Consider the following 26,431-nt stretch of genomic DNA (forward strand, 5'->3'; position numbering starts at 1 on the left):
GGCACCACACGTTGCGCTCCTGGCGGTGCGCTCAGCCCGCGCAGTGCGCGTCCAGAGGAAGTCCGCCCGGGGCTTGGGAAGTGCAGGGCTGGGTGCTGCATGGAAGTTTCCCCAAGGTAAGTCCAGGAGCCGACGCTGGGACAGCAAGAGCCAAAACTAGGTTTACAAGTGATCAGTAGTTGGATGGGAGGGACCGGCCAGAATAGAGGAGGCTGAATGAGAAATACTACCGTGGAAGGAAATAAGTGGATTTCAGAAGCTCAAAATCTCCTCCTTTGTCTTTTCTTGTCCTCCAAACAAGAGTAGCTGCCCTCACCTCATCTTTCTTTTAGATTTTCCGCATCCGACTGTTGAAGAACCTACAGCAAACTCTTGTCATTCTCTGCTCCCACCTCTGCGTCTCCCACCGCACACCAGGGCGCCTCCTGAGAGGTGCCTCACCCAACACTGTGTCCTTACTGCACAGGGCCTGGCGACTGGCATGTACAGTGGATCACTCGCGGAAACAAATGAATGGAGTTAATCAGGGTGAGTCAGGAAAAGTCACTCCCAAGCCTATACATTCCCAGCCTGTACCTTTGTTCTTGCACTTAACCCGAATTTATTAAAGAAAGTTGGGTTTTTATTGCTGAATGAGGGGAGGAAGGAAAGCTTTTCTCAGTTCCCAGAAACATTCTGCTCTGAGTGGAACCCCAACTACCTGACTCAGTATCAACCGTGCAAAGAAGTTTGAAGAGGAGAGGAGGCAGGCTGGAAGAGGAAAAAAAAATATTAAAACTAGGAAGTGATTTTCTTTTCTTTTTTTTGTCCTTTTGTGACAAGGATTCCTTATTCCTCTTGTTAAAAGTCTACTCTATGGATCTGTTTAAAGAGGACCTTTGTCAGTGGATGGCTGTGGGAGTGATAGGAGAGAAGGGTGGTGATGGTGATAAGGAATAGCTGAGACAGTAAAACTCGTAACACTGTGACAGGAAGGATATCAGAAGTCTTCTGTTAAGAATTCTATAGTTACAGAATTCAGCAGTAATGTTACTTTTTCTAAACTAATCTATTTAATGAGTAGTATTTTAATATAAAATGCTCAATGTTAAATTTATTGTTCAGTGTCTTCATAGAGGAAGTCACTTACATAAAAATCCTGAAACTTCTAAATGTTCTTTAAAATACACAGCCTTAATAGTTCTTTTCTTTATAAAAGAAGTTGTCAATTAATTTCTCCGTATTTATTTATTTATTTATTTTGAGATGGAGTTTTGCTCTTGTTGCCCAGGCTGGAGTGCAATGGTGCCCTCCCGGCTCATTGCAACCTCCGCCTCCCGGGTTCAAACGATTCTCCTGCCTCAGCCTCCCGAGTAGCAGGGATTACAGGCATGCGCCACCACGCCTGGCTAATTTTCTATTTTTAGTAGAAACGGGGTTTCTCCATGTTGGTCAGGCTGGTCTCGAACTCCTGTCCTCAGGTGATCCGCCCACCTCAGCCTCCCAAAGTGCTGTGATTACAGCAATTTCTCACTCATTTTATTCCAAAATATTAGAAATGCAGAGGAGAAAAAAAAAAAGGAGAAAAAACAAAAACCAAAAAATACCGTGCCTCAAAAGAAGGTGTGTTTTGGATGTTGTGCCATGTGAAATCAAATTGTATAATGTTCATTAAAGATGTCAGGTTAAGCATTCATGGGAGAATCATCTTTGGGCTTTTATATTTTAGTAATTTAAAAAATTTAATTTTGCTGAATATTTTGTGAACCAATTCTCTGGAAATACTATTGTTAAATATAAAATACTTACAATTTTCAGTCTTTCCATTCCCTTCAGATAATCTGAATTTTAGAAAGTTTCAGTATTTTGAATATTTTGCAGAAAATATTTATTTATTTGTATAGACTGTAGTAAGAGCATCTAATTAAGTCACCAAATGAAGATCAGGTTGTAAAAATTATGAATAAAAATTGGTGCGTTATTTATTAATCTCTATACTTAGTACACTATAAAGTCCCACTAATATAATGGTCTTAAAGATGACTAAAAAGAACTTCTCTGTCAGTAAATATCCCCTGACCCTGGAATTTCTCAGAAATATGGATTTGTGAGCCAGACCCCCTGCAAATATATAAAAGTGATCTAAACTAATGATTATGTGTTGTAATCTAAGAACGCTCATTCCTACAGTCCTAAGAAGTAAGTAGGAAGATTAGATTTTCTATGCTTCTTCTTATGCTTGTAAAAGAATCATGAATATGACTTTTCCAGGGTGATTGTTGGCCAAAATTGTTTTTTTTTTTCCTTTTGCTGACCTTATTGTCATTAAAGAAGGAAGTGGATTAGCTTTGCTCTCCAACAGGTCTAGATTCAAGTTACAGACAAACTCAAACAATGCAGTTACCTGAGTCTTATTCTTGTCACCTGTCACATGGGGCAGTGATATCTACCTACCTCACAGGGGTGTATGGGAAAAAAACAAGATCTTTGTAAAATGCCAAGCACAGGTGCTCAATAAATGAGGACAATGGTGATGGCGATGGTGGTGGTAAAGCCATCATCATCATTAGATCAGGCAAATAGACTTTTTTCTAATAATTTAGTTAATATTGAGCCCAATTTTATCCTGTGTCCTGACCTCACTCAAATACTTTGTTTCCATGGAGTGTAATACATGATTAATAAAAACGAATGATCCGCCAAACATTGTAATCTCCCTGGAAGTGTTCCAGTTTGTAGAGATCATGGAGATCATTTAGAGCCTGTCACTCGGGCATGCTGCTATCCTGGAAGAGATGTTTGGGGGTTGCGGCTGTTCTGCTTTTACTACAAATTTCTTCATATCTTAGGCTTTAGCGTTTGAGGAGACCTTTCCCTGAGAGTCAAATTACGCCTGCAGGTGGGAGGCTTTTAAAAGTGCACTCAATGTTTTAATTTCTTTAGCTAATGCTTTTGCGGTAATAAAAATGTCTTTCTACTTTCAGCAGAAGAGTATTATATTTAGATTTTCTGAATTTTAAAGCAGTTACCAAAAGCAACGCTAAGTTTTTCAAAGGAATTTAAAAGGCATAAATGATCCTTTAGAAAACAGTGACTGACTAAAGGCCGAACTTTCTAAATGAAAAAATAATTGAGTCTTAGTCTCACTTCCTCTTCTGTTTCCGCGTCCTCCTTCCAAAACTGGTTTTTTCTTGAGGTGACCCCAAGGCCTTGGCATGGAAATTTAGAGGAGATTACCACATAAAAGTAGATACCATTAGCTAACATAAGTCATGTGCAGAAGAAGAGATCTTTTGTGTCTCTTGTATCGCTAATGCTTCCCACAATACCTGGCACTTAGTAGGTATTCAGTAATATTTTGTAAGTGAAGGACTTAAAATTTCAAAATTCTGGCTAAATTATGCTTCTCATGTGAAGCTGGAGCAGTTGCACTTAGAAAATCCAATAACATGCAAAATCTCGGGGAAAATCCCTAACATGAAAAATCTCAGGACAAGGTAAAGGAGGCAGTGTCATCTTTGTGTCACTACTTCTGAAGTTCAGTCTTACTAAAACAAAAACACCTGGTCTCTCATTACTGACTCTAAATCTTATCTTTATGAGCTGTTTTGATTGACTGACATAACCCTAAAAACTAATACATTTAACAGTCCCAAAGAACAAGTCTAAGGAGATGTACTCATTTAATTTTGGAGTGATGAGAAAATTTTTCCCCAAATGCTCAACTGGTAGAGAGGAGGGAAGAAGACTAGAATATACAAACCAACTTAGTCTTGCAAACGTAAACCTCAATATTCTCCTTAAGTCACAAAGGCACAAATAAATATACATGTAACCATTTTAAAACCATTTACAGTTAAGGACGTGAACATTGATTCGACTCTGAAATATTTTTGTGTTGCTGTAAGTACTGTATCTTACACTTTAGAGGGGAAAGATTTTGCCAGAGTTAGTTGGCAAAGGCATTTGTGTTGGCTTGAAAAACCATAAGCTAATCACTTATTTAGTCCGTTAAAAACAACTTGGTTAATGTTTGGTAAGAAATTCTGACTAAAATTCTCCATTATATGCATCCAAATACAATAGAACTTTGAAGATCATAAGCAAGTCACAGTCATATTTGGCTATTACTGTTTGTTATGAAAAAAATCCCACAATATGTCAAATGGTCTGTGTACCATATTTTCTTACCCCTACCTCATCCTAAGCCAGCATGTATAGTTAACTTTATAATCTTGTTTACTTTCACATTTTCTCTGGGACAGCTAGAAACTTTAATGCGAAGAAGATGACGTTATACACTATAGCAGATTCCCTCTATGTCCAGGCTTTTCTCCTCTCTGCTGGCTACAGATGGTGTGAGGGCCCTGCCCATATTTTCCCACTGCGTTCATTCTTTCAGTGCATGCTGGAGGCTTCTTACTTCAAGCATTGTGACTCTGAGGGCTTTATCGGGCCTTGGGAGACTGCCTGACCCATGTGGGGTAGGCCAGAAGGGTCTGGGAGTAAACACCCCTGGAGCAATACCTTATCCAATAACATATGAAAGCTGGTGAGTAAATAACCCACTTTCTCACATCTTATGTGAGGCAACTTTTGAGATGTGAACCATATATTACTCCAGAGGTACCCAATGGAACCGAGCTCCAGCTGCCCATAGTGGTAACCTACCTGCTCATTAACATTGACTTTTTTCCCTTCTCTGTCTCACGTCTTCACTCCTTTACCAGGAATCACCTCCCAAATAAACTAATTGTATGAATTCTTGTCCAGGGTCTGCTTTTGGGAGAACCCAGTCTACCATAAACTTTTTGGCTATTTCAGTAAATGCCATATAGGTTACACTGCAGTAAACTAAGTATAGCTTATACTTAGCCAAATGGACTATAGCTGCCATTCTAGCCAAAAAGTAAATCATGAATGGAATTCTTGCTTTCCACAGTGGAGAACAGAATTTTGTCTGTAGCTAATACCGTTTCATTGGTGTCTTGGTGTCTTGTTTCACTTGTGTCTTATTGGTCATAACTGGATCCTAAATTCTCAATCACCTTTTTGGAAACTGTCATGGGACATGGAGGGAGATATCAGTGAAGATTTGGTGTGACTCCAGAACAATGAGGCCTTGGTGTGATCTCATAATTAGAGAAATAGCACAAAGAACACATTCTGCTCATGTTATGGAAAGAGGTTCTGGAAAGTGGTTCAAACACATGCTCAGTGAAGATAAGACTGGGCCCTTTATTTTCCTGCTGGGTGTTCCTATCCCCACCACAGGTTGGTTCACTGTTTATTTATCAGTGATTTTCTAATCCATACCACCATGCCAGACCTCTCCTGAGAACTCCAGTCCAGATATCTAACTGCCCACAAGGCACTTGAAAATGTATTTGCACCACAAATCCAACAAATCCCAAATGGTACTCTTTATCTTCCCCCAAACTCTCCCTTCTTCCTGTGAATGGTGCAAACCAGTGGCCCTATCAGAAAACTTTGAAATAGCCTTGTGGATCTGTCTTCTCTTCATCAACAATCCCATCTAATCAGTCTCCAAGTCTTACAAATTTAATTTCCTAACAATCTCTACAAACTTCTCTCCATTCTCCTTGTCATCACTGCATTTCCAAAACACTGTCATCTATTTCACTCAGCACCGGCCTCCTAGTGCCCCTCCCAGCATCCAGTCATGCCTCTCTTCTAGCATTCTCCACACTCCAGCCCAAAAACATCTGCTCACACTTTTCTCTGGTTAAAATGCTCCAATGGCTTTAGATAAAATCCAAAATCCTTATCCGGGTTGAAAATCCTCCCACCACTCCACCTTAACTGCCTCTCTTGCATCATGCCTTCTTATTTTGTTCCCACTACTCTCAGTCCTCTAGTTCTTTAGGGAGACCTTGCTCTCTCCCACCTCCTGCCACTTGCATTTTGGAATTTCTTCTACCTAGAACCATATTCTCTAGACTCTAAACCTGACTAACTGCTTCTTTCCCTTTGGAACTTATCTACTATGTTCATTCCTTGAGAAAAAACAATACTGGACCCCCTTACTAGGAAACATTACTGGATCCCCACAATAGCCTGGGCTTCCTAAGCCATATCGCTCTCCCACTAAAAGCTATATTTCTTAGTCTTTCATGTTCACCAGGTTGCCTTCAGTGCCAGCTACTGACGTATCTGTGTATGAATAATGAGCCAAAATCAGGTTCCTTCTAGCTAATGACCATGGGCAAGTCACCTAACTTGTCTGAACTTCAGCTTGCTCATCAAAGTGGAAATAATATTCAAGCATAGGGTGATTGAGAAGAGTTGATGAAATTATGGATCTGGGGTTCCTGACACCTCAGTTGGTGCTCAATAAATAGTAGTTATTTTGGATTCAGCAAGGTAGAACTAGGCTTGCTTTGCCTCGTGATGTTTTGAGACAGTAAAGGCTACATCCCAGAAGGTGTAAGTTAAAGGGGCACTTTGATGTAGCAGCTCTGGGAGGAACCCAGAGGGAGGAAAGTATCATTTAGCAAAAAGCTAAAAGGTCTTTTTAAACATTTCAAGAGGTGTGTTTTTGGAAATGCAAGCGATATAACAATATACAATGGCATCTAATTACCTCACAGTTTCTTCTAAACAGTCTTTCTCCTTGAGTTTCAATGTCTGCATTCCCTGGATTAATTCTATGAGTCCAATTTCTAAACTGTTACTTTTTTCCAAGAGTTTTGCCTTAAAAGTTATTCCCTGCTCCTCCTTGGGTTTGTTTTTTTTTCCCCCTTCTCCACGATTACTGTCATCAACCCGAAATGGCACCATTAAGCACCTAATCTTTGAGCCTCCAGGGAACTGTCACCAAAATGCTCAGGAACCAAAATGCACATTTATAGGCAATGTAACTGGGTGGAGGCAAGCACTAAACAAGTTCCTGGGCTTGCACTGGTGAATAATGAAGGCAGAGAATTTTTTAGCTTTTAGTAGGGGGAGTGAATTTAGTACATAACTGGGGTGGAAACTGGGATAATACCACCTCAGGGAGCTGTCTGCACATTTTAAGGGCTTTTGGGTATTTGGTAAGTTACTGCTTTGGCACACTTACCTAATAGTCCGCAGCAAAATAGTTTTCAAGTTCACTGGGCCAGAGGTGCCCTACCCCACCCTAAACATGCAAAGTGTGTGAATTCCTTTTGTTTCTATATATCCTAACAATTTGGAAATACATAGTCACTTGTAAGTAACAGTATACTCAGAAAAATAGACAAAATGATGGTTAATGGTGTTGTCTATGTTGGAGTCCCACCTCATTTTCTTGGATAGGCTTGAATAGATAAATTCATAAATATGTATTCTTAGCTGCAAAATTCTTTAAGTAGTTGCCTTTTTACTTCCAAAACCATGAAAGACTTTATTTACCTGTTTATTTTATTTCTCAGTGATCTATCAAGTCTTTAAATTTCTTCATGGAGAAAGCAACAAGTAGGCAATAAATGTTCCTATGTCATCTCAATCAGCAGTAGCAAAAGTTATTAAGTTGGGCAGTATGCTGGGCACCAATTGCATGATTCTATGCCTTCCATCCCTGCTAAACTCCCCCTTAACAAAGGAGATATGTGCTGTGGATGCAGAGCTGAAGTCATGCCACTAAGTGCAGCCACTAAGCAATTTTGGGCTGGGATGGAACCACCCTAGGGAAAAAGAGATGAATGACTTCAGCTCTTCACAAGGTGGGTCTTTGACTACTCCAATCCAGTAGTTTTCTACATCAATGAACTCAGCACTTATTAAACATATTATATACATTATCACATTTAATCCAGGACAACAACCCATATTCTGTTTCCACAAATGGGAGTCCAAGATTTCAAGTTCATCAATTGCTCAAGATCACAGCTGGCCAATGAAAGATATTTGAATTCTGGATATGGTTAAAACTCAGGCCTTGACACTGCTACCTGTATATTCTGCCAGTTAATCTGGAAAATGTATGCTTCAAAAGTCTAGAAACTTCTAATGTGGTTAAAATTTAGATCCCTGTATGCTCAGAATCATAGGTCAGAAGTCATGTTTTTCATGGTAAGAGGAAATTTTGACTCAGTATTTTTTTAGAAGAAGGGAAAAAAGAGACTGCTAACATTGTGAACATAAAGTCTCAAAGTGGTGATGTTTGAGAAGTCACTCAGTGGCTTGGATTTCTGTCATTGAAATTGACTTTGGTAAATATTTTCAAAAGTCCATTCTCATTTTTTTGCTGTTTGACTTTTTATAGACTCCTAGAATTTCCTAGCAGAAATGGATCTTACAAATTGTTTCAAGTATTTTTTAAGCAAAAGTGATTGGTTCTTCCTCTATGCTCTCCCACAATTAAAATATTTGCATGAATTCTTGTTGATCTTGGGAAAAAGACAGAAATCATGAGTAGGTCCTGCAAAGCCGTGAATGGCCTGGACACTTCCTCTCTTCCATTCACATTTAGTGCCACGCTCCCCTTGTCTCCCTGTGTTCTATTTATACTAGACTTCCTTTGCTTTCTTGACCACACCATTCTCCTTCTTGCCATGAGAACTTTGCATGAGCTATCCTCCCTTCCTGGAACATCACTTTCCTCTTGGGCTCGTTAACTCTCACCATTCCTTCATCAGCTCAAACAGCATTCCCTCAAAGAAGCCTTCCCTGGACTCTCCAAGTTAATCAGTTCTCCTCATTATGTAGTGACATATGTCATTACAGCGTATAATAATTCAACAAATAGTTATTAAGCATTTTTTATGTATAAACCCTATTCTAGGTGCTGGAAAACAAGACAAAGTCCCTGCTCCAAGGAGGATATAAACAATAGAGAAGTCAGTAAGTGACTTATAGGTAGTATTCCATGCAACCTTAGTTAAGAAATTAATTGTGGAGCTAATGACTGACTCTAAAGAAGGTGGGAGGTAATTTTGGATGGGGTGGTCAGGGAGGCTTCCCTGGGGAGGTGTATTTGAGCAGAGATCTGAGTGAATATGGGAAGAAAATATGAGTCCCTCTTTGTGAAGTCAGATAGGGGGACACTTCCAAGCAGGAACAACTTTGGCTTGTTCATGGAATAGCAAGGAGACCATAGTGGCTGAAGTGGAGAGAATGAGAAGGAGAGTAAAGATGAGATCAAAGATCACATGGGCATGGCTCACATCATTAAGAACCTTATGGACTGGGTGTAAGGAATTGGAATTTAGCCTAAGTGTGATGAGAAGTCACTAGAGATTTTGAACATAGGGGCACCAATCTAATTTATGGTCTTCAGAGATCCCTCTGATTGCTGTGTGATGGATCTGTAAAGAAGGACAAGGGTCAGGTACTGTTAGTTCAGTAGTTCAGCCAAGAAGTGATGGTGGCAGTGATGTGGTTTGCAGCTGGTGCAAAGTGGTTAGATTTAAAACGTGTTTTGAAGTACTGTTGACAAGACTTGCTGATGGATTGGCTCAGGAGTTTCAGAGAAACCTCTTTTTTACATGTACCACAGCTGTAACTTTACACTTACTGATGTAATTCTTTAATCAGCACCTTATAGTTTCAAAGGACTATATGCTCCATGAGATTTTAAAAAACATGTCTGTTTTTACTTTTCATTGCATACCTGCTGCCTAACTGCCTACCAGGTGATAGATGCTTAATAAATATTACTTGAATGAAGGCATGAATAAGTGAATGGATAAATACATAAACTAAAACTATCTTATTCTGTAGATAAGGAAAATGGGTCTCTGAGAGTTGAAGGAAATGGCCTTAGGCCTCTCACCTCAGACTAGAACCCATGTCTCTACATTCCTCTTTTAGGCTACTTTTTCTCTTGCCATAGAACCACTGTGAACCTCATACTCTTTTATTGTGGGGAGGGAAGCGTTCTCCAACATGTGTTTCAAAAACTCCTAATGGATAACTAGTCTATTTAGCCTGGCAGTCACCAATGGCAGTCAAGGGTTATTCTAATGACCTTTGAGGCTCTGTTGAGGTAGCACGAGTCTATGACATTTTTTCTCTTCTTTGACCTTGTTTTCTTCTCCAGTAAAGATAACTAATCTTAACTCACTATTGGTGAGTGTTATGCCTAGGACCCAAAAGAGGTCAGCCTAAGCCATCTGATTTGTGTCCTGTTTTGAAAGACACTATAGGGCTTTAGGCAAGAGCAGCTGGTGTGCTTAATCTTTATATAAGAAGGTAGCCATTCAAAAATGTTCATGCCCCCCACCAAAGGCACTTTGAAGAAAATCAGTGGAGGCAAGCTGTGATTAAGAGGGAAAGGAGAATAGAATGCAATTAAGAGTCTCCTCTGTTCTCTTGGAAGACAAGAGCTGCCTGAAATGTAACTTTCCCAAGCAATGATCACATCCTTGGCACTCTGCCTTTCTAATTAAATTGCTGATACATATATATGGATGTTTCATTTAATGAACAGCTGGTAAAATTGGATCCTTGCTCTGCAGAGGTTTACCAAAGCACTTCATAGTTTCGGTATGATTGAATACTAATCATTTACCGCAGAATACAAAAAGAGGAAATTAAACCTAACCTAGCTGCTCATCATCTGAGACCTTCTAGGCTGCATCGCCCATGGTCAGCATAGTAACTTTATCTGTTGTTTCCCATCAAGTTACTTCCAATGTTACTTTTCCATTTTTGTTGTTGTTGTTGTTGTTGTTGTTGCCCTCCTCTTGGAAGCAACACGTGGTGTGCTTTTGCATTTTTCAGTGCTGTTTCTGATGCTCTGAGACCTAAACCCTTATGAGATTTCCAGGAGACAGACATTGAAGAGATAAACACTCAGATGAAAGCTTAATCATAGATTTCAGATGTGCTATGAAAAATAATAAGATGCTATGAGAGGAAAATCACAGAGGACAGAAGGAAAGGACCTCCTTGAGGCAACAGCATTGCAATGAAGACTTGGAGATGAGGACTGAGCAGGAACAAGGATAGTGGAACAAAAAAGTTGCCAGAGAGTGTGGCGGTGGCCACACGGGCGTGAGGCAGGGCTTTTCAAACTTTGAAGGGCATGCAAATCACCTGGGAGCTTGTTAAATTGTTGTTCTAATTTAGTAGACAGGTGATCCTGCATTTCTGACTCCCAGTGGTGCTGCTCATGCTGTTCTGAGGACCACTCTTTAAGTAGCAATGGAATAGGGCAAAGGTTGCAAAGTTTTTCTGTGAAGAGTGAGATAATAAACATTTTAGACTTTGCAGGTCATACTGTCTCTGCTGCAACTACTCAGCTGTGCCACTGTAGTGTAAAAGCAGTCATAGATAGTACATAACTGAATGGGTGTGGGTGTGTTCCAATAAAACTTTACCAAAGCAGAGCATCAGATTTGGCTCACAGCCAATAGTTTTCTGACTCCTGGGGCAGAATTAGGTGATATTGGTTCTTAGGTTCAGATACACATTAAAATCACCTGGGTTTGAAAAATTACCCACAGGTTCCTACTTCAGATCAATAAAATCAGGATCACTAGGGATGGGACTGAGGCACTGGTAGATTTAAAAAATCTCCCCAGGTAGGCCAGGTGCGGTGACTCACGCCTGTAATCCCACCACTTTGGAAGGCCGAGACGGGTGGATCACGAGGTCAGAAGATCGAAACTGCCCTGGCTAACACAGTGTAAACCCCATCTCTACTAAAAATACAAAAAATTAGCCGGGCGTGGTGGTGGGCGCCTGTAGTCCCAGCTACTCGGGAGGCTGAGGCAGGAGAATAGCGTGAACCTGGGAGGTTGAGCTTGCAGTGAGCCGAGATCGCGCCACTGCACTCCAGCCTGGGCGACATCCCCAGGTGACGCCAAGGTGCAGCCTGGGCTGAGAGCCACTCTGGGCCTCAATCTCATTTGATAGCCCCTTATTCTTTTTGCCCTAGGAGATAGGTAAGGCAAAATGACTCCATCTTTTCTTAATTCTGAGAAATCATCAGTTGACCAATAGCTTTCAATGAAGAGGGGAAAAACACAGCAGGAAATGTACAAAAACACAGCAGGGAATGTAAAAAAAAAAGAAAAGAAAAAAAACAGGAAATGTACAAATCTCTAGTAACACACATCCTGATTTCATGCATGTTAACATCGGGGTGGAGTGGAAATGCTCACTCTGAATTCAGGAAATATGGTATTTTCATCTCTAGTATACAGATGAGGGAAATGGAGCACAGAAAACGTATTGTGCAGATTGCATAATGATATTCCAAGGAGACACAGGCAACCTATTGTGACTACTTGCTGAACTGCTTAAGCTTTTCTGTCCCCTCTGGGCCTTTCCAGGTACATGCTGATCTCCCTGCCTTGGACAGGCTTCCTCACCTCATTACAATCACCTGTTTAATTTCTGCTTCTCCTTCAAGTCTTCTCCTCAGCTTAGTCACCTGCTTTTTCTGAGGTATCTTTCCTGGATCCACACCCAGGAAAGGGGCCCTGACTGGGAGCACCTGTAGCCCTTAGTGAGGTTCTCTATTAAAGCCAGATCTCTTCTATTGACATAAATTTAACCTCCTGGCCCTGGAAAAGTTCATGAGGGAAAGGACCATGACTGCCTTGTCATTTTATCTCCAACACCTGGTATATAGCAGAGGCTCAGTGAATTTTTGAAGATTGCATGAGCTTAGTCCCCCTGCTCAGCAGAGGGCAGCACAGTGGTTTAGAGGAATGGTCCTCAAAGTATGGTCCTCAGCCCTTCCGTATTAGCATCACCTGGAACATTGTTTGATATGCAAATCCTTAGGCCCACCATGACCTACTGATTCAGAGTCTCTGGGGCTGTGGCCCAGCCATCTGTATTTCAGTCTAGCCCTCCTAGCGATTCTGAAGCTTGTTCCAGTGTGAGGACCACAGGTTAGGGTATGGACTCTGAAGCCAGACTGCCTGGCTTTGAAACCCTGCCTCTGTTGCTTAAAAACTGTTTGGCTCTGGAAAATTTACATCACCTTTCTGTACCTCAGCATTCTCATCTATAAAATGGAATTGATAAAAATACCATCTGAAGCTTGTTCCAGTGTGAGGACCATGGATTAGGGTATGAACTCTGAAGCCAGACTGCCTGACCTCAAAACCCTGGCTCTGTTGCTTAAAACTGTTTGGCTCTGGAAAATTTATATCGCCTTTCTGTACCTCAGCATTCTCATCTACCAAATGGAGTTGATAAAAATACTAGTAGCTACTTCAGTTGGATTAAATGAAATAAACAACCTAGAGCTGTTAATACAGCACTGCTCAAAGTAAGTGGTGAAAATATGTTATCTGTTAGTATTATTAACTGTGTAACTCTGGGATATTTTATTATTTCTCTGAGTTTTATTTCCTTTGTCTTTAAAACAAGGATTAAATTTGCCTCACAGGGTTTTGAAAGTTAAATGCTTGTAATATGTTAGGGTGCTTAACCTTTGCTAGGCTATGGGGCCCAGTTGTTGAGTCAAACACCAGTCTGGATGTTGCTGTGAAGGTGTTTTTTAGATATGATTAACATTGAAATCAGGAGATTTCAAGTACAGTAGATTACCCTCTAATGTATGTGGGCCTCATTCAATCAGCTCAAGGCCTTAAAGAAAAAGACTGAGGTCCCCTGAGGAAGAAGAAATTTTGCTTCCAGACTCAAGGCGGCAACATCAACTCCTGCTGGAATTTCCAACCTGCTGGCCTACTCCACAAATTTGGGACTTGTCAACCCTCATAATTATGTGAGCCAATTTCTTGAAATCTCTTTCTCTCCTCTCCAGCCCCCTTCTCTACACACACACACACACACACACACACACACACACACACACACACACATTGCCTTTCTGTACCTATTGATTTTGTTTCACTAGAGAACCCTAATTCAATGTGCTAAATATGTTTAGGTCCAGGCTTTTCAACCTATATAGTTTCTCAACTATTGACCTTTGGGCTGCATAATTCTTTATTTTGGGGAACTCGTCTATGCATTGCAGGATGTTGAGCAGCATTTAACATCCTATTAGCAGCATACTAACAACAGTAGTGGGTTGACCTCTACCCACTAGATGCCAGTGGCACCCCACACCTTAGAAGAATCAAAAATATCTCCAGACATTGCCAAATGTCCACTGGGAATGGCAAATCTCCAGGTGAGAACAACTGGTATAAAAAGGAAAATGTAGGAGCTTTTCCCCCTAGTTCACTCCCATTGAAACAGTGCTGCTCTGCTGCCCAGATAGCTTACATTCTCTTCCCTTTCCCCATCAAAACACTGTCCACAAAGTCTGGCTCAAAATCACTACCATCAAAGGTGGCTCGAATAACCTGCCTCCCCCTTGAGCTCCCGCTCTCATGCTTGTCTTCACAGAGTTTTCTAATGTGCTTCTTATAGTCTCATAGGCCTGTGCTTTATCCTTCTCCATTGAAACCCCTCGAAGGCAGAGGCAGCCATGAAAGAGGAGCAGATGATTTGATTTGAGTCAAAATCCTGCTGTTTACCAGCTTGTGGCCTTGGTAGAGTCACTCATTCTTGCTGAATTTCAGTGTTAGTATCTGTAAAATGAGAAGAGCAGAGTCTACCTCATAGAGTGGTTATACTGTAAAAACAATTTATAAACTATAAAAATACTGTATATGCGTTTTCCTCAAAGAAAAACCATGCCTTTTTCTGGTATAGAGATAGACAGTAGAGGGGAAGAGGATTTTGGAGGTGTGCTTAGGATGAAATATGACTTTTGAAAAATGCCAGATGAACATATAAATGCATGGATTTGCATATCATATTTTGCATTTTGTTTTAATTTTCTTTTGATAGCTTTTGAAATAAGATAGGATCTTTTCTCTGTCCTTCTGAGATTAATATGTAAATAACCTAATGAGGCAGTTGACAAGGTGATGCAATTTCCCTAGTTACTGACTTCAAATTCCTGGAAATGATGCCACTTATCAATATTTCTCCCTACCCCTATTGTCTGTTGTCTTTACTCACTCAGGGAGTACCTGTGCTTAACACTGACTATTTTTCCTTCAGAACTTATTAAAGCAGCCATTTTACAGAAAAATAGTTTCTGTACCTTCCCACCCCACCCTGCCAAGGCATTCATATGCCCCTTTTCTGATCTTCTACACTCCTACCTTGGGCTTGCCCACCTATGTGAACACAGGTCTGGCCCTTGTGTCCCCAATCAGACTGTGATTTCATGATGTCCAGGGCTGTCTTTGCTGGATTTTGTGTTCCCAGGGGCTGGTACACTGACCAAAGCAGGTGACTTACTCATGAATGTGACAATGACTCACTAAGGTTCCAATACTATGTGTACATCTGCCTGTGGAATGTCTCCATGCCTATGACTTGTGGACACCTCAAATTCTGTGTTTCAAGGAATTAAAACTGGATCTTACTTTATGCACTAGTTATCTAAGTTTGCAAAGTAAATCATTCCAAAAAGTAGTGGCCTAAAAATCTCTCTCATGGTTCTGTGGGTTGACTGGGTTTCTGGGTAATTCTTGCTTAGGGTCTCAGTGAGATAGTGGCTGAGGCCAGAGTCATCACTGTGTTTTCAGTCACATGTCTGGCACCTGGGCTGGGAGGGCTGGATCATCTGGGAGCTGGTTAGGCATCTCTCCTGACCTTTTTACAAAGCCTCTTCATGGAACTAGCTTAGGTTTCTTCACAATATGGATTCAGAATAGTGGAACTCCTTACTGGCAGGTGACTTGGCCCAGAGCAAGTGCCTCAGGAGCCTACATGCCAGCTCCAAGGCTTCTTATGACCTAGCATTGAAAACCTGAGTGCATCACTTCTGCCACATTCTACGGATGAAGTAAGTCATTAAAGCTAACCTACATTTAAGGGAAGGGAAATTCGACTTTTCCTCTCAGTGGGAGCAGTGGCAAAGAAATAGCGGCCATATTTTACAATATTTTCTAATAAGTGCAGTTTGTTGCCTCTGTCAATAATTCTTTCATAGCCTTACATCTCAGGAATTTAAAAAAAAAAAAAAAAGCAAAAACGGTGTCAAGCACAGGTGCTCCACCTAATTTAATAACAATGGATTTCATCACTTCGTCACCTGCTTCCCACTTACCCTCCAACCCTCTACCACATTGGTTTTCATAAGATATGAACCCTCCTTTTTTTAAAAGACCTTTGTTGGTTCCTTCTTCTTGCGTTACATCATTTAGCATTCCTTTTTTCTTATGATTTTTTTCAAATACGCAAAAAAGCATAGTGAACAATAACATCTTTCAATGTTTGTTCAGACTTTTTTACAAAATAAAATATTAGACAAGTTAGAAATCCTCTTGGTCCCCACTTCTGCTCCCATTTTCCACTTTGCATTCCCAGCGGGGACCACTGTTCTAAAGTTGATTTGTATTGTTCTAAGTTTTGTTTTAATGTACCTCTGCTTAAACACTTCATATTTTGGTGTGTTTTGATAATTTTACATGGATGGTATCGTACTTCTGAGACTTCTTCCCCAAGCCTCTCATCCAAGGATAGGAGCCCTGTTGTGGGTAGGTCATGTCAACCTACAAATAGTTTTCTCACTGTGTTTTCAGATTTATTCCTCTTGAAGGCATGTAGATCTAAATTATTCATTTAATGTTTGAACAATATTCCCATGTATGTGTGCACACCAGTTTACTTTTTTAACTCCTGCATGAACATTAATAGTTGGTCTGCAATTTTTATGAACATATATTCTCTTGTACACATGTACCATAATTTCTCTAGGGTATCTACTTTATTTTTTTATTTTTTATTTTTTTGAGACAGAGTCTCGCTCTGTGGCCCAGGCTGGAGTGTAGTGGCCAGATCTCGGCTCACTACAAGCTCCTGCCTCCCGGGTTCACGCCATTCTCCTGTCTCAGCCTCCCAAGTAGCTGGGACCACAGGCGCCGCCACCTCGCCCGGCTAGTTTTTTGTATTTTTTAGTAGAGACGGGGTTTCACCGTGTTAGCCAGGATGGTCTCGATCTCCTGACCTCGTGATCCGCCCGTCTCGGCCTCCCAAAGTGCTGGGATTACAGGCTTGAGCCACCGCGCCCGGCCTAGGGTATCTACTTTAAATGAAATTGCTAGGTCATCTTTAATTTTACTAGAAATTGCCAAATTGCTCTCAAAGTGAATGCATCAAATTATATTCCCACCAGCCATGTATATAAATTCTAATTTCCCTACATCCTTGTCAACTTTTGGTATTGTCAAACTCATTTTGGCCAGTCTAATAGAAGGGAAATGGAATCTCATTGTTTTAATATGCATTTCCCTGTTACTGATAAGGCTAAGAATCTTTTCATGTGGCTATTGACCATTCAGATTACCTCTGCTGTGAATTTCATGTTCATATTCATTGTCCATCTTTCTGCTGGGGTCAGTGATTTCATACTGATTCATAGTTAAATATATTTCTCCTTGTAGTAGCTTGTTTCTTATTTATGGTGTCTTTTGTTAGCACTAACATTTTAATGTATTTCCATTCACCAGTTCTCTCCTTTACGATTGGTACTTACTGTATTTTCCTTAATAATTTCTTGCAAAGTCATAATGGTTTGGATTTGCATTTTGTCATAATGCCTTTGGAATACTGTGTGTGATTTATCAGAGTTTAATCTTAGTAAATACTTATACTTTTCTTGAGTAACATGAGAACTCAGAAATATGTTTTTCTTGATGATTTCCCTCTCATCTTTCACATTTTTATTACTGAATATTTTAACTACACTTTATTTTAAAACACCCTGGGTTATTTTTTTCCACAGTCAGTACCTACTTAGATTTACCTACATTCAAATTATTATCATTGCTTCCTTCATTTTCTTTTCTGGGTTTAATCATAGTGTTTCCGGTGAATATCTAGAAGTAGATTTTTTCTGTTAATGTTTTATTTCACTCTCATTTTTGAATTATAATGAGTATTGGGTTTTTCCTACTATGTTACAGTAGCATTTATATTAGTCTCTGGCATCTATTGATATAAATGAGAAGTTTACTCATCAAATCTCATTTATCTGTTGATTCATTTTACCTCCTCAATTCAAGTCTTAGTTTGTTCCACCCAAGAGAACTCATAGTATTTTCCTTCAGTTCTGGAAAATTCTCATCCATGACCTCTTCAGACATTGCCTCTCATTCTGTTTTTTTCCCCCCTCACTATTCCTGTTAGACCCATGCCAGTTGTTCTCACTCTAGGCTTTTAACTGCCCTGTTATATTTTCTGTCTTTATTTTTCTTTACTCTGGGTGACTAATTCTCGTTTTAAATGTTCTGTATAAAACACAATGTTTAATGAATCAGTTCTAGTTCCAGTGAACATATTTTCCATGGATAGATATTTTTATGGTTGTTTTTCAAATCCATACCTCATTTTATACTTTTTTTGTGCTCCAGCTGTTTTATGCTCTTCCTTTATTTCACTATGGCTTTCTATAATCTCTTTAAGCACTTTTCACAAATTTGTTTTGCAATGTCTTTTGAATTATTTTATTAGCCAGTGGTCTTGGATGCCACATCTCCTCTTTGTGAAAGCTTCTCCTCCCTTTGAGTGATTCATTTTTTTTCATAGTTGTAGTTTTTTCTGCACTTGTCTTCAGCAGTGGCTATTTTTATGTGTTTGAGAGATTCCTATGTACCTAAAGTGGTGAAAATGCCCCTAAAGAGTTTTGCCTTTGCCTCTGCAGCTGCTGAGCCGTTTCATGGTTGAAACCAGTCTTTGCATTAATTCCTCAGTTTGGGACTCCTATATTATGTGGATTTTGTAGGGCGAAGCCCTGTGTCTACTTTTCACCAGGCTTCTAAGTTTTCTTTTCTTATCTATGACTCTTCTTTAACATAGGGTTCCAGTAAAACACTTTGATTAGTCTTGCGACTGTGAAACTGCTTAGGTTCAAATCCCATTTGTACTACTTTCTCACTATAGGACCTTAGAAAAGTTATCTAGCTTCTGAGCCTCAACTCCTCATCTGTAAAGTGGAGAAAATAATATAATTTCAGAGAATTGCTATGAGTACTAAATGGTAGCTGACACATAAAGAGAGTTCGATATCCTTATTCTAGCCATTTCTCCAGGCCAGTGAGCCAAATTTTCTATTTTTGATTTTCTAGAAGGGGACGCTCTTGTAAACTCTACTATACAGAAAACTTAAATAGTGAGTCTTACATGGTAATTTCTGCTCATGCATCTTCATGAAACAAATTCTTCTCCACTTCTTTCTATATATAACCAAATTCTGTTTATCCTTTAAAGTCAAACTCAAGTCTCACTTTCTCTGTGAGTCCTTCTGTCCTCACACCAGAGACACCTGTCTCTTTTCATTCATTCATCCTTATACATTCATTCATTTACTTGTTCGTTCAAGTACCACAGTGGGTCAGGCACTGTTCCAGACTCCAGGGTGCAGCCTGCAAAACACAAATACCTGCCCTTGTGATACTCACATTTTTATGAAGAAAGACCATAAACAAGGAAACAAATATTGCCACAATAGATTATCTGATGAAGACAAGTTCTCTGAAGAGAAGAGTGATTGGGGGTAGACGGATAGAGAAGGGGAAATTATTTTCAATAGGGTGCTAACAAAACGTCCTTTTAAGAAGGATATAATATTTAAACACACATCTAAGGAAACCAAAGTAGCAGAAACTGCGAAGGCCCTGAGGTAGAACAAGCATGTCCTGTTCAAGGAAAAGTGAAATCAGTGAAGCTAGAGTGGTGAGAGAGAGGAAGGAGATGAAGTCAGAGGATTAATAGGGCCTAGACCATGGAGGGCCCTGATGAACATGGAAAGCAGTTTTGAGTAGATGTGATACTATGTCATTTTTAGTTTAAAATGAAACACACTTGAATAATATGTAATTGGCAAGAGTGGAAGCAAGGAGTCCAATTAGAAAGCTTTTGCTAGAATTCAGGTGAGATGATAGTGTCTTAGATTAAGGTGGAAGTAAAAAAGGTATTGACGAGTGGCTGGATCTGAGATCTAATTTTTTTAAGTAAAACTAACAGTGTCTGCTCAGGGATGTGAAAGGAGATGAGTCAATTATTCCTACGTTTCTAGCTGAGGAAACTTGGTGGGTAGTGGTACCACTTGCTGAGATGGCAGTCACATTCAACTGTGCATGATTTAACAGTTAATTCTTCGTTAGTGTATTTGTTACAGCTCGGCAATTAGATTGTCTATTTCCCTTAACACAGTTAGGGACACTACATTCACATTTGATTGATTAGTTCTATCTCTATCAATTAATAGCTGTGTGACTTTTGGCAAGTTACTTAACCCTCTAACTCAATCTCATCTGTAAAGTGGGTCTGGTACCCATCAGGTTGGTGAGACAATTAAGTGTGGCTCTTAGAATAATGCCTGGCACTTAGTAGTGCTCAGTAGTAGCTGTTACTCATTCCAGGAACACCCCAACACCCCACCAACTATAGTGTGTCAGCCCAGGGATCTTAGGAGTTTCTCTCTACTTAGTTTGCTCAATGCAAGGTCAGAATAGTTTTCAAAGGAGACTAATACTTGAGCTAATAGAGAAAATCCATGCTAGCTTTCAAATGCTACTGTGTGAATCTCTTTAGTTGCATTTTGCTTTTCCAAGCCTAAAACTTAGGTGGTCAACAATTAGCAGATATTTGTTGAATGTCTACTTCGGGCTTAGCTGCTGGGATACACAAGAGTAGCAGTTAAACCTCATTTTTCCTGCCATGCATGCTTTTGATTTAGCTGTAATAAATATTTTATCAGTGACCAAATATTTTATTATCTCTCTAGTTCTCTTGGGTATTGCTGGACAGATTTCAGACTAGCTGATGTCATTACTGGCCGTTATAAATTGTGTCAGTATGGCTGCCCTTTTGTATCTTGGCCAAATACAGAAAAACAGCAACTTGGAGATACAGAGCCTCTATTCAGACTTAATGGGATTAGCTGTCAATGGCAGAAATTCACAGTAGTTGGTATCCATTCATTGAGAAAGAAGACAACTTAAGGAAATTTCCAGTGAAAAATAATTACCAACAGATTATCTGGTACATTCTAACACATTGGATAAAATTCCTTCATCTGCAGAGAACTGGATATCATGCAAAGCTTTGCCTCAAGGAAAGCAATATGATATAGTGGAAAAAGTACTGGACTCAGATCAGCGGGACTGGCTGTGACCTGAGGAAATGCTCAACTTTGCCAAGCCTTAGATGTTTCCTTTGTAAGAAAATGAATAAAAAATTATACCTACTTTACAGGGGTACTCTCATGGTTTGGGGAGATGATGGCTGTGAAAAGACTTGGAAATGTGTAAAATATTATACCTAAGCAAATGTTATACAAGCATGTAGATGTGTTAAGGTTTGAAAATGTGATAAGGAAAGACTTGAAGAGAGAGAGTAAATAAAGTTCCTTGCCAGGGTATTCTTTAGCCAGTGCCTTTCCTAGGTTACCCACACACTGTCCCATTGTAAAGATGGCAACAAAAATAAAAATAATCACAACAGCTAACATTTATTTAGTATCTGCTACAAAGAAGATACTGTGCCAACTTGTTTACACACATCAGTTCATTTAACCCCCACAACAATACCTTAAAGTGGATATAGTTACTAACACCATTTTATAGATGAGAAATGGGTTCAAAGCGATTAAATTACTTGCTTAGTCATACAGCTTATGGGCTATAGAACTAGGATTTTAGTTAGGCAGTTTGATGCCAGCATCCATGAGTTTAACTGCTAGCCTACAGTCTTACAGGTGGATCCTAGTATAATTGGAGTGTGACCTCAGTATTGCCAAGTCATTTTCAGTGGAGTGATTCTGTTTGTGCCTCAGGAATTTCTCACACCTCCTATCCCCTGCTCAGAATTTCTCTCCTATCCCTACTATTTCATGCTATCCTACAACCATATGCGCTAGAGGCTACGTTGGGTAATGCTTGCTGCTGTAGCTAATAAACCTAAAAATGTATACTGATGTACACACAATAGTAAGTTAAATTATCACTGATTTAACAGAAGTAGGTCTATAAATACATACATGGGGTGGCACCTGTCCACACAGCCATTCAGGTCCCCATGCTGAGAGTAACCTTGCCATCTTCAACATTTGGTGCTTGAGGTTGTCTCCATTCCAGCCAATCAGAAGGGGAGGAGAGATTGAGGTGCCCCCTGTGGGAGTTTCTGCTGAGGTTCCACTGGCTGGCACTCATTTAGCCATTGCAAGTGGAGCTAGAAAATACAGCCCCCTGCTGGCTGCCATGGCTCAGTGACAACTTCTCAATGTGAAATAGGCAGCACTAATTTTCGGTGAACAACTAGAAGTGTCAGCCACAGAGATTAAGGTTATTTCTAGGTGGTTTTTCATTGATGAAATTTTATTTCTTTGAGTTCCTTTAATTGGGTTCTGCAGTGCACCATGAAAAATGGGCTCAAGGAAGGTTTTTTTGATCAAAATATGCTCCTTCCTTGTTTCCTGCCACACTAGTACAAAAGTGTCTCAGTGGGACAAATTTTCCCCGCAGTTGTTTCATACCTGCTCCCAGCATTTAAATGAACTGGAGGCGTAATTGCCTGATCTCTTTCCTTCAACAGTATTTAATTGTAAAACTTTTTGTTTTTTAAATATACATTTATTGGATCTCAGGTACATAGAATTGGGTTAATTCTAACCCACAGTTCATTACCTACTCATTTATGGGTCCTTGCAAGAAGTTCTATTTATTTGCTTATTTATTAATAATAAACCATAAACCTCTACCACATGAAAACTGGAATGTTGATAACATATCTACAATGAGTTTATTTTCAGTCCTTTCTCTCTGCCCCACACATCTATGTAACGACTATCCTGGTCCTTATGCTTATTATTTCCTTTTTAAAAATACTTATTTTTTAGAGCAGTTTTACCATCACAACAAAATTGAGCTGAAGGACAGATTTCCCATACATCCTCGATCACACATACATAGCCTCCCTGATTGTCGATATCCTCTATTAGCGTGGGATATTTGTTATAATTGATGAACCTGCCAATGCTGGCACATCATCACCTAAAGTCCATAATTTACATTAGGGTTTGCTCTTCATGTCGTCCATTCTGTGGGTTTAGACAATTTATAATGACATGTGTCCACCATCATAGTATCAGAATGATTGACCTAAAGATCTTTGTGTTCTGCCCTTTTTTTCTTTCTTTTTTAAAAAATTTAAGTTCCAGGATACATTGCATGATGTGCAGGTTTGTTACAAAGGTAAACATATGCCATGGTGGTTTGCTGCATCTATCAACCCATCACCTAGGTACTAGGCCCAACATGTATTATCTCTTTTCTCTAATACTCTCCTCCCCAACCCCACCCTTCCTCAACAGGCCCCAGTGTGTGTTGTTCCCCTCCCTGTGTCCATGTGTTCTCATTGTTCAGCTCCCACTTATAAGTAAGAACACAAGGTGTTTGGTTTCCTGTTCCTGCATTAGTTTGCTGAGGATAGTGACTTCCAGCTTCATCCATTTCCCTGCAAAGGACATAATCTCATTGCTTTTTATGGCTGCATAGTATTCCATGGTGTATATGTACCACGTTCTCTTTATCCAGTCTATCATTGATGGGCATTTGTGTTGATTCCATGTCTTTGCTATTGTGAATAGTGCTGCAGTGAACATATGTGTGCATGTAACTTTATAATATAATTTTTTATATACCTTTGAGTATATGCCCAGTAATGGGATTGCTGGGTCAAATGGTATTTCTGGTTGTAGGTCTTTGAGGAATCCAATATCCAGAATCTACAAGGAACTTAAACAAATTTACTAGGAAAAAAACAACCCCATTAAAAAGTGGGCAAGGGACATGAACAGACACTTCTCAGAAGAGGACATTTATGCAGCCAACAAACATATTTAAAAAAAACCTCAACATCACTGATCGTTAGAGAAATGAAAATCAGAGCCACAATGATCAGGTTGGCTTTCTTCACTTAGCAATAAACATTTGAGTTTCCTCCATGTCTTTTCATGGCTTGATAGTTCAGTTTTTAGTGCTGAATACTATTTCAATGTCTGGATGGACCAGTGTTTCTTTATCCACTTACCTGCTGTACATCTTGGTTGCCTCCAAGTTTTGGCAATTACTAATAAAGCTGTTAGAAACATCCATGTGCAGGTTTTTGTGGGGACATAAGTTTTCAACTCATTTGGATCTTATGGTTTAGTTTTGCAAGAAACTGCCAACCTGTTTCCCAAAGTGGCTATGCCGTTTTGCATTCCCATGAGCAATGAATCAGAGTTCACATTGTTCAAACTCCTTGCCGGCTTTTGATGTTGTCAGTGTTCTGGGCTTTGGCCACTCTAAGAGGTGTGTAGTGGTACCTTGTTTTAATTTGCATTTTCCTGATGACATATGGTGTATTCCCTGTGCTTCTATCTTCTGAAAGACATTATACAAAATTGGTATAATTTCTTTCTTAAATGTCTGGCAAAACCCAGCAGTGTACTCGGAGGCTGAGGCGGGAGAATGGCGGAAACCCAGGAGGCGGAGCTTGCAGTGAGCCGAGATCGCGCCACTGCACTCCAGCCTGGGCGACACAGCGAGACTCCGTCTCAAAAAAAAAAAAAAAAAAAAAACCCAGCAGTGAACATACCTGGGTTGGATATTTTCTGTTTTGGGAGATTATTAATTATTTATTTAATAAAGATAAGCCTGTTCAAGTTGTATATTCTTGTGTGAGTTTTGGCAGCTTGTGTCTTTCAAGGAATTGGTCCATTTCATCTGAGTTATCAAATCTATGGTCATAGAGCTCTTCATATTATTCCTTGATTAGCCTTTTAATGTGGGATCTGCAGTGATGTCCTGTCTTTTCTGACATTAGTAATTTGTGTCTCCTTTTTTTCTTAGTTTGCCTGGCTAAAGGCTTATCAATTTTATTTTATTTTTTCTTTTTCAGAGAACCATCTTTTGGTTTTGTTGATTTTTTTCTATTAATTTCTTTTTAAAATTTTTATTTTTTTCCTCTAATTTTTCTTTGCTTTGGATTTAATTCACTGTATCATATAAATTTTGATAAGCTGTGTTTCTATTTTCATTTTATTCATCTTTTAATTTATCTTTTTTTTTTTGACTCATGTTATTTGGAAGTATGTTGTTTTATCGCCATGTGTTTTGGTATTTTTCCAGCTACATTTTTATTATTTCTAGTTTAACTCCATTGTCACGTGAGAGCAGACATTGTATGATTTCTGTTTTTTTAAATTTGTTAACGTGTTTTGTGGCTCAGAATGTGGGCTATCTTGGTGAATGTTCCATGTGAGCTTGAGAAGAATGTATATTCTACTGTTGTTGAATGAAGTAGTCTATAGGTATCCATTATATACAGTTGATTGATGGCATTGTTGAGTTCAGCTGTGTCCTTACTGACTTTCTGCCTGCTGGATCTGTTTATTTCTGATAGAGGGGTATTAAAGTCTTCAACTCTAATAGTGGATTCATCTGTTTCTCTTCATAGTTCTATTGGTTTTTGCCTTATGTATTTTGACAATCTGATGTTAGGCACATACCTGTTAAGGATTATTATGTCTTCTTGCAGAATTGACTCCTTTGCCATTAGGTAATGCCATTCCTTATCCCTGATAACTTTTCTTGCTCTGAAGTTTGATCTGTCTGAAATTAAAATAGCTACTCCAGCTTTATTTTGCTTAGTGTTAACATAGTACATGTTTCTCCATCCATTCACTTTTTTTTTTAGATGACAGTCTCCCTCTGTCGCCAAGCTGAAGTGCAGTGGCGCCATCTCGGCTCACTGCAACCTCTGCCTCCCGGGTTCAAGGGATTCTCCTGCCTCAGCCTCCCGAGTAGCTGGGATTACAGGCATGTGCCACCATGCCCAGCTAAGTTTTATATTTTTAGTAGAGACAGGGTTTCACTATGTTGGCTAGGATGGTCTCGATCTCCTGACCTCATGATCTGCCCACCTTGGCCTCCCAAAGTGCTGGGATTACAGGCATGAGCCACCACGCCTGACCTATTCAGTCTTAATCTATATCTGGCTTTATATTTAAAGTGGGCTTCCTGTACAGAACATATAGTGAGATCTTGTTTTTGATCCACTCTGACAAACTGTCTTTTTAATTGGGGCATTTAGACTATTGACATTCAAATATTATTGATATAGTTGCATCTATAGCTACCATTTTTGTTACCTGTTTCTATTCGACACCCTTGTTCTTTTTTCCTATTTTTATCTTCCATTCTTTGTCTATCTTTTGTGGTTTTAACTGAGCATTTTATGGTTACATTTTCCCTCCCTTCTTAGCATAACAGTTACACTTCCTTTTTTTACACTGTTTTTAATGGTTGCCTAGAGTATATGACATACATTGCAACTAATCCAAGTCTACTTTCAAATAACACTATACTGCTTCATGAGTAATGCAAGTAAGATATAATAATTTTCATTTCTCCCTTCCATCTATTGTAACATTGCTGTTGTTCATTTCACACATAAACATACGCACATACAAGCATACATAATCAAATGCATT

General features: G+C 39.5%; 1 protein-coding gene across 1 annotated transcript in view; it reads left to right on the top strand.

Moving 5' to 3' along the window:
- The first annotated feature begins 478 nt into the window (after nucleotides 1-478).
- LOC104675733 (collagen alpha-6(VI) chain) overlaps nucleotides 479-26,431 on the top strand; it is a 152,143-nt gene continuing 126,190 nt past the window's right edge. Inside the window, exon 1 of the mRNA XM_010380392.2 lies at nucleotides 479-528. The gene's annotated coding sequence lies outside the window, so the exon portion shown is untranslated. The remainder of the gene's footprint in view (nucleotides 529-26,431) is intronic.

This window comes from Rhinopithecus roxellana, chromosome 1, assembly GCF_007565055.1.
Source record: "Rhinopithecus roxellana isolate Shanxi Qingling chromosome 1, ASM756505v1, whole genome shotgun sequence".
Classification (NCBI taxonomy): Eukaryota; Metazoa; Chordata; class Mammalia; order Primates; family Cercopithecidae; genus Rhinopithecus; species Rhinopithecus roxellana.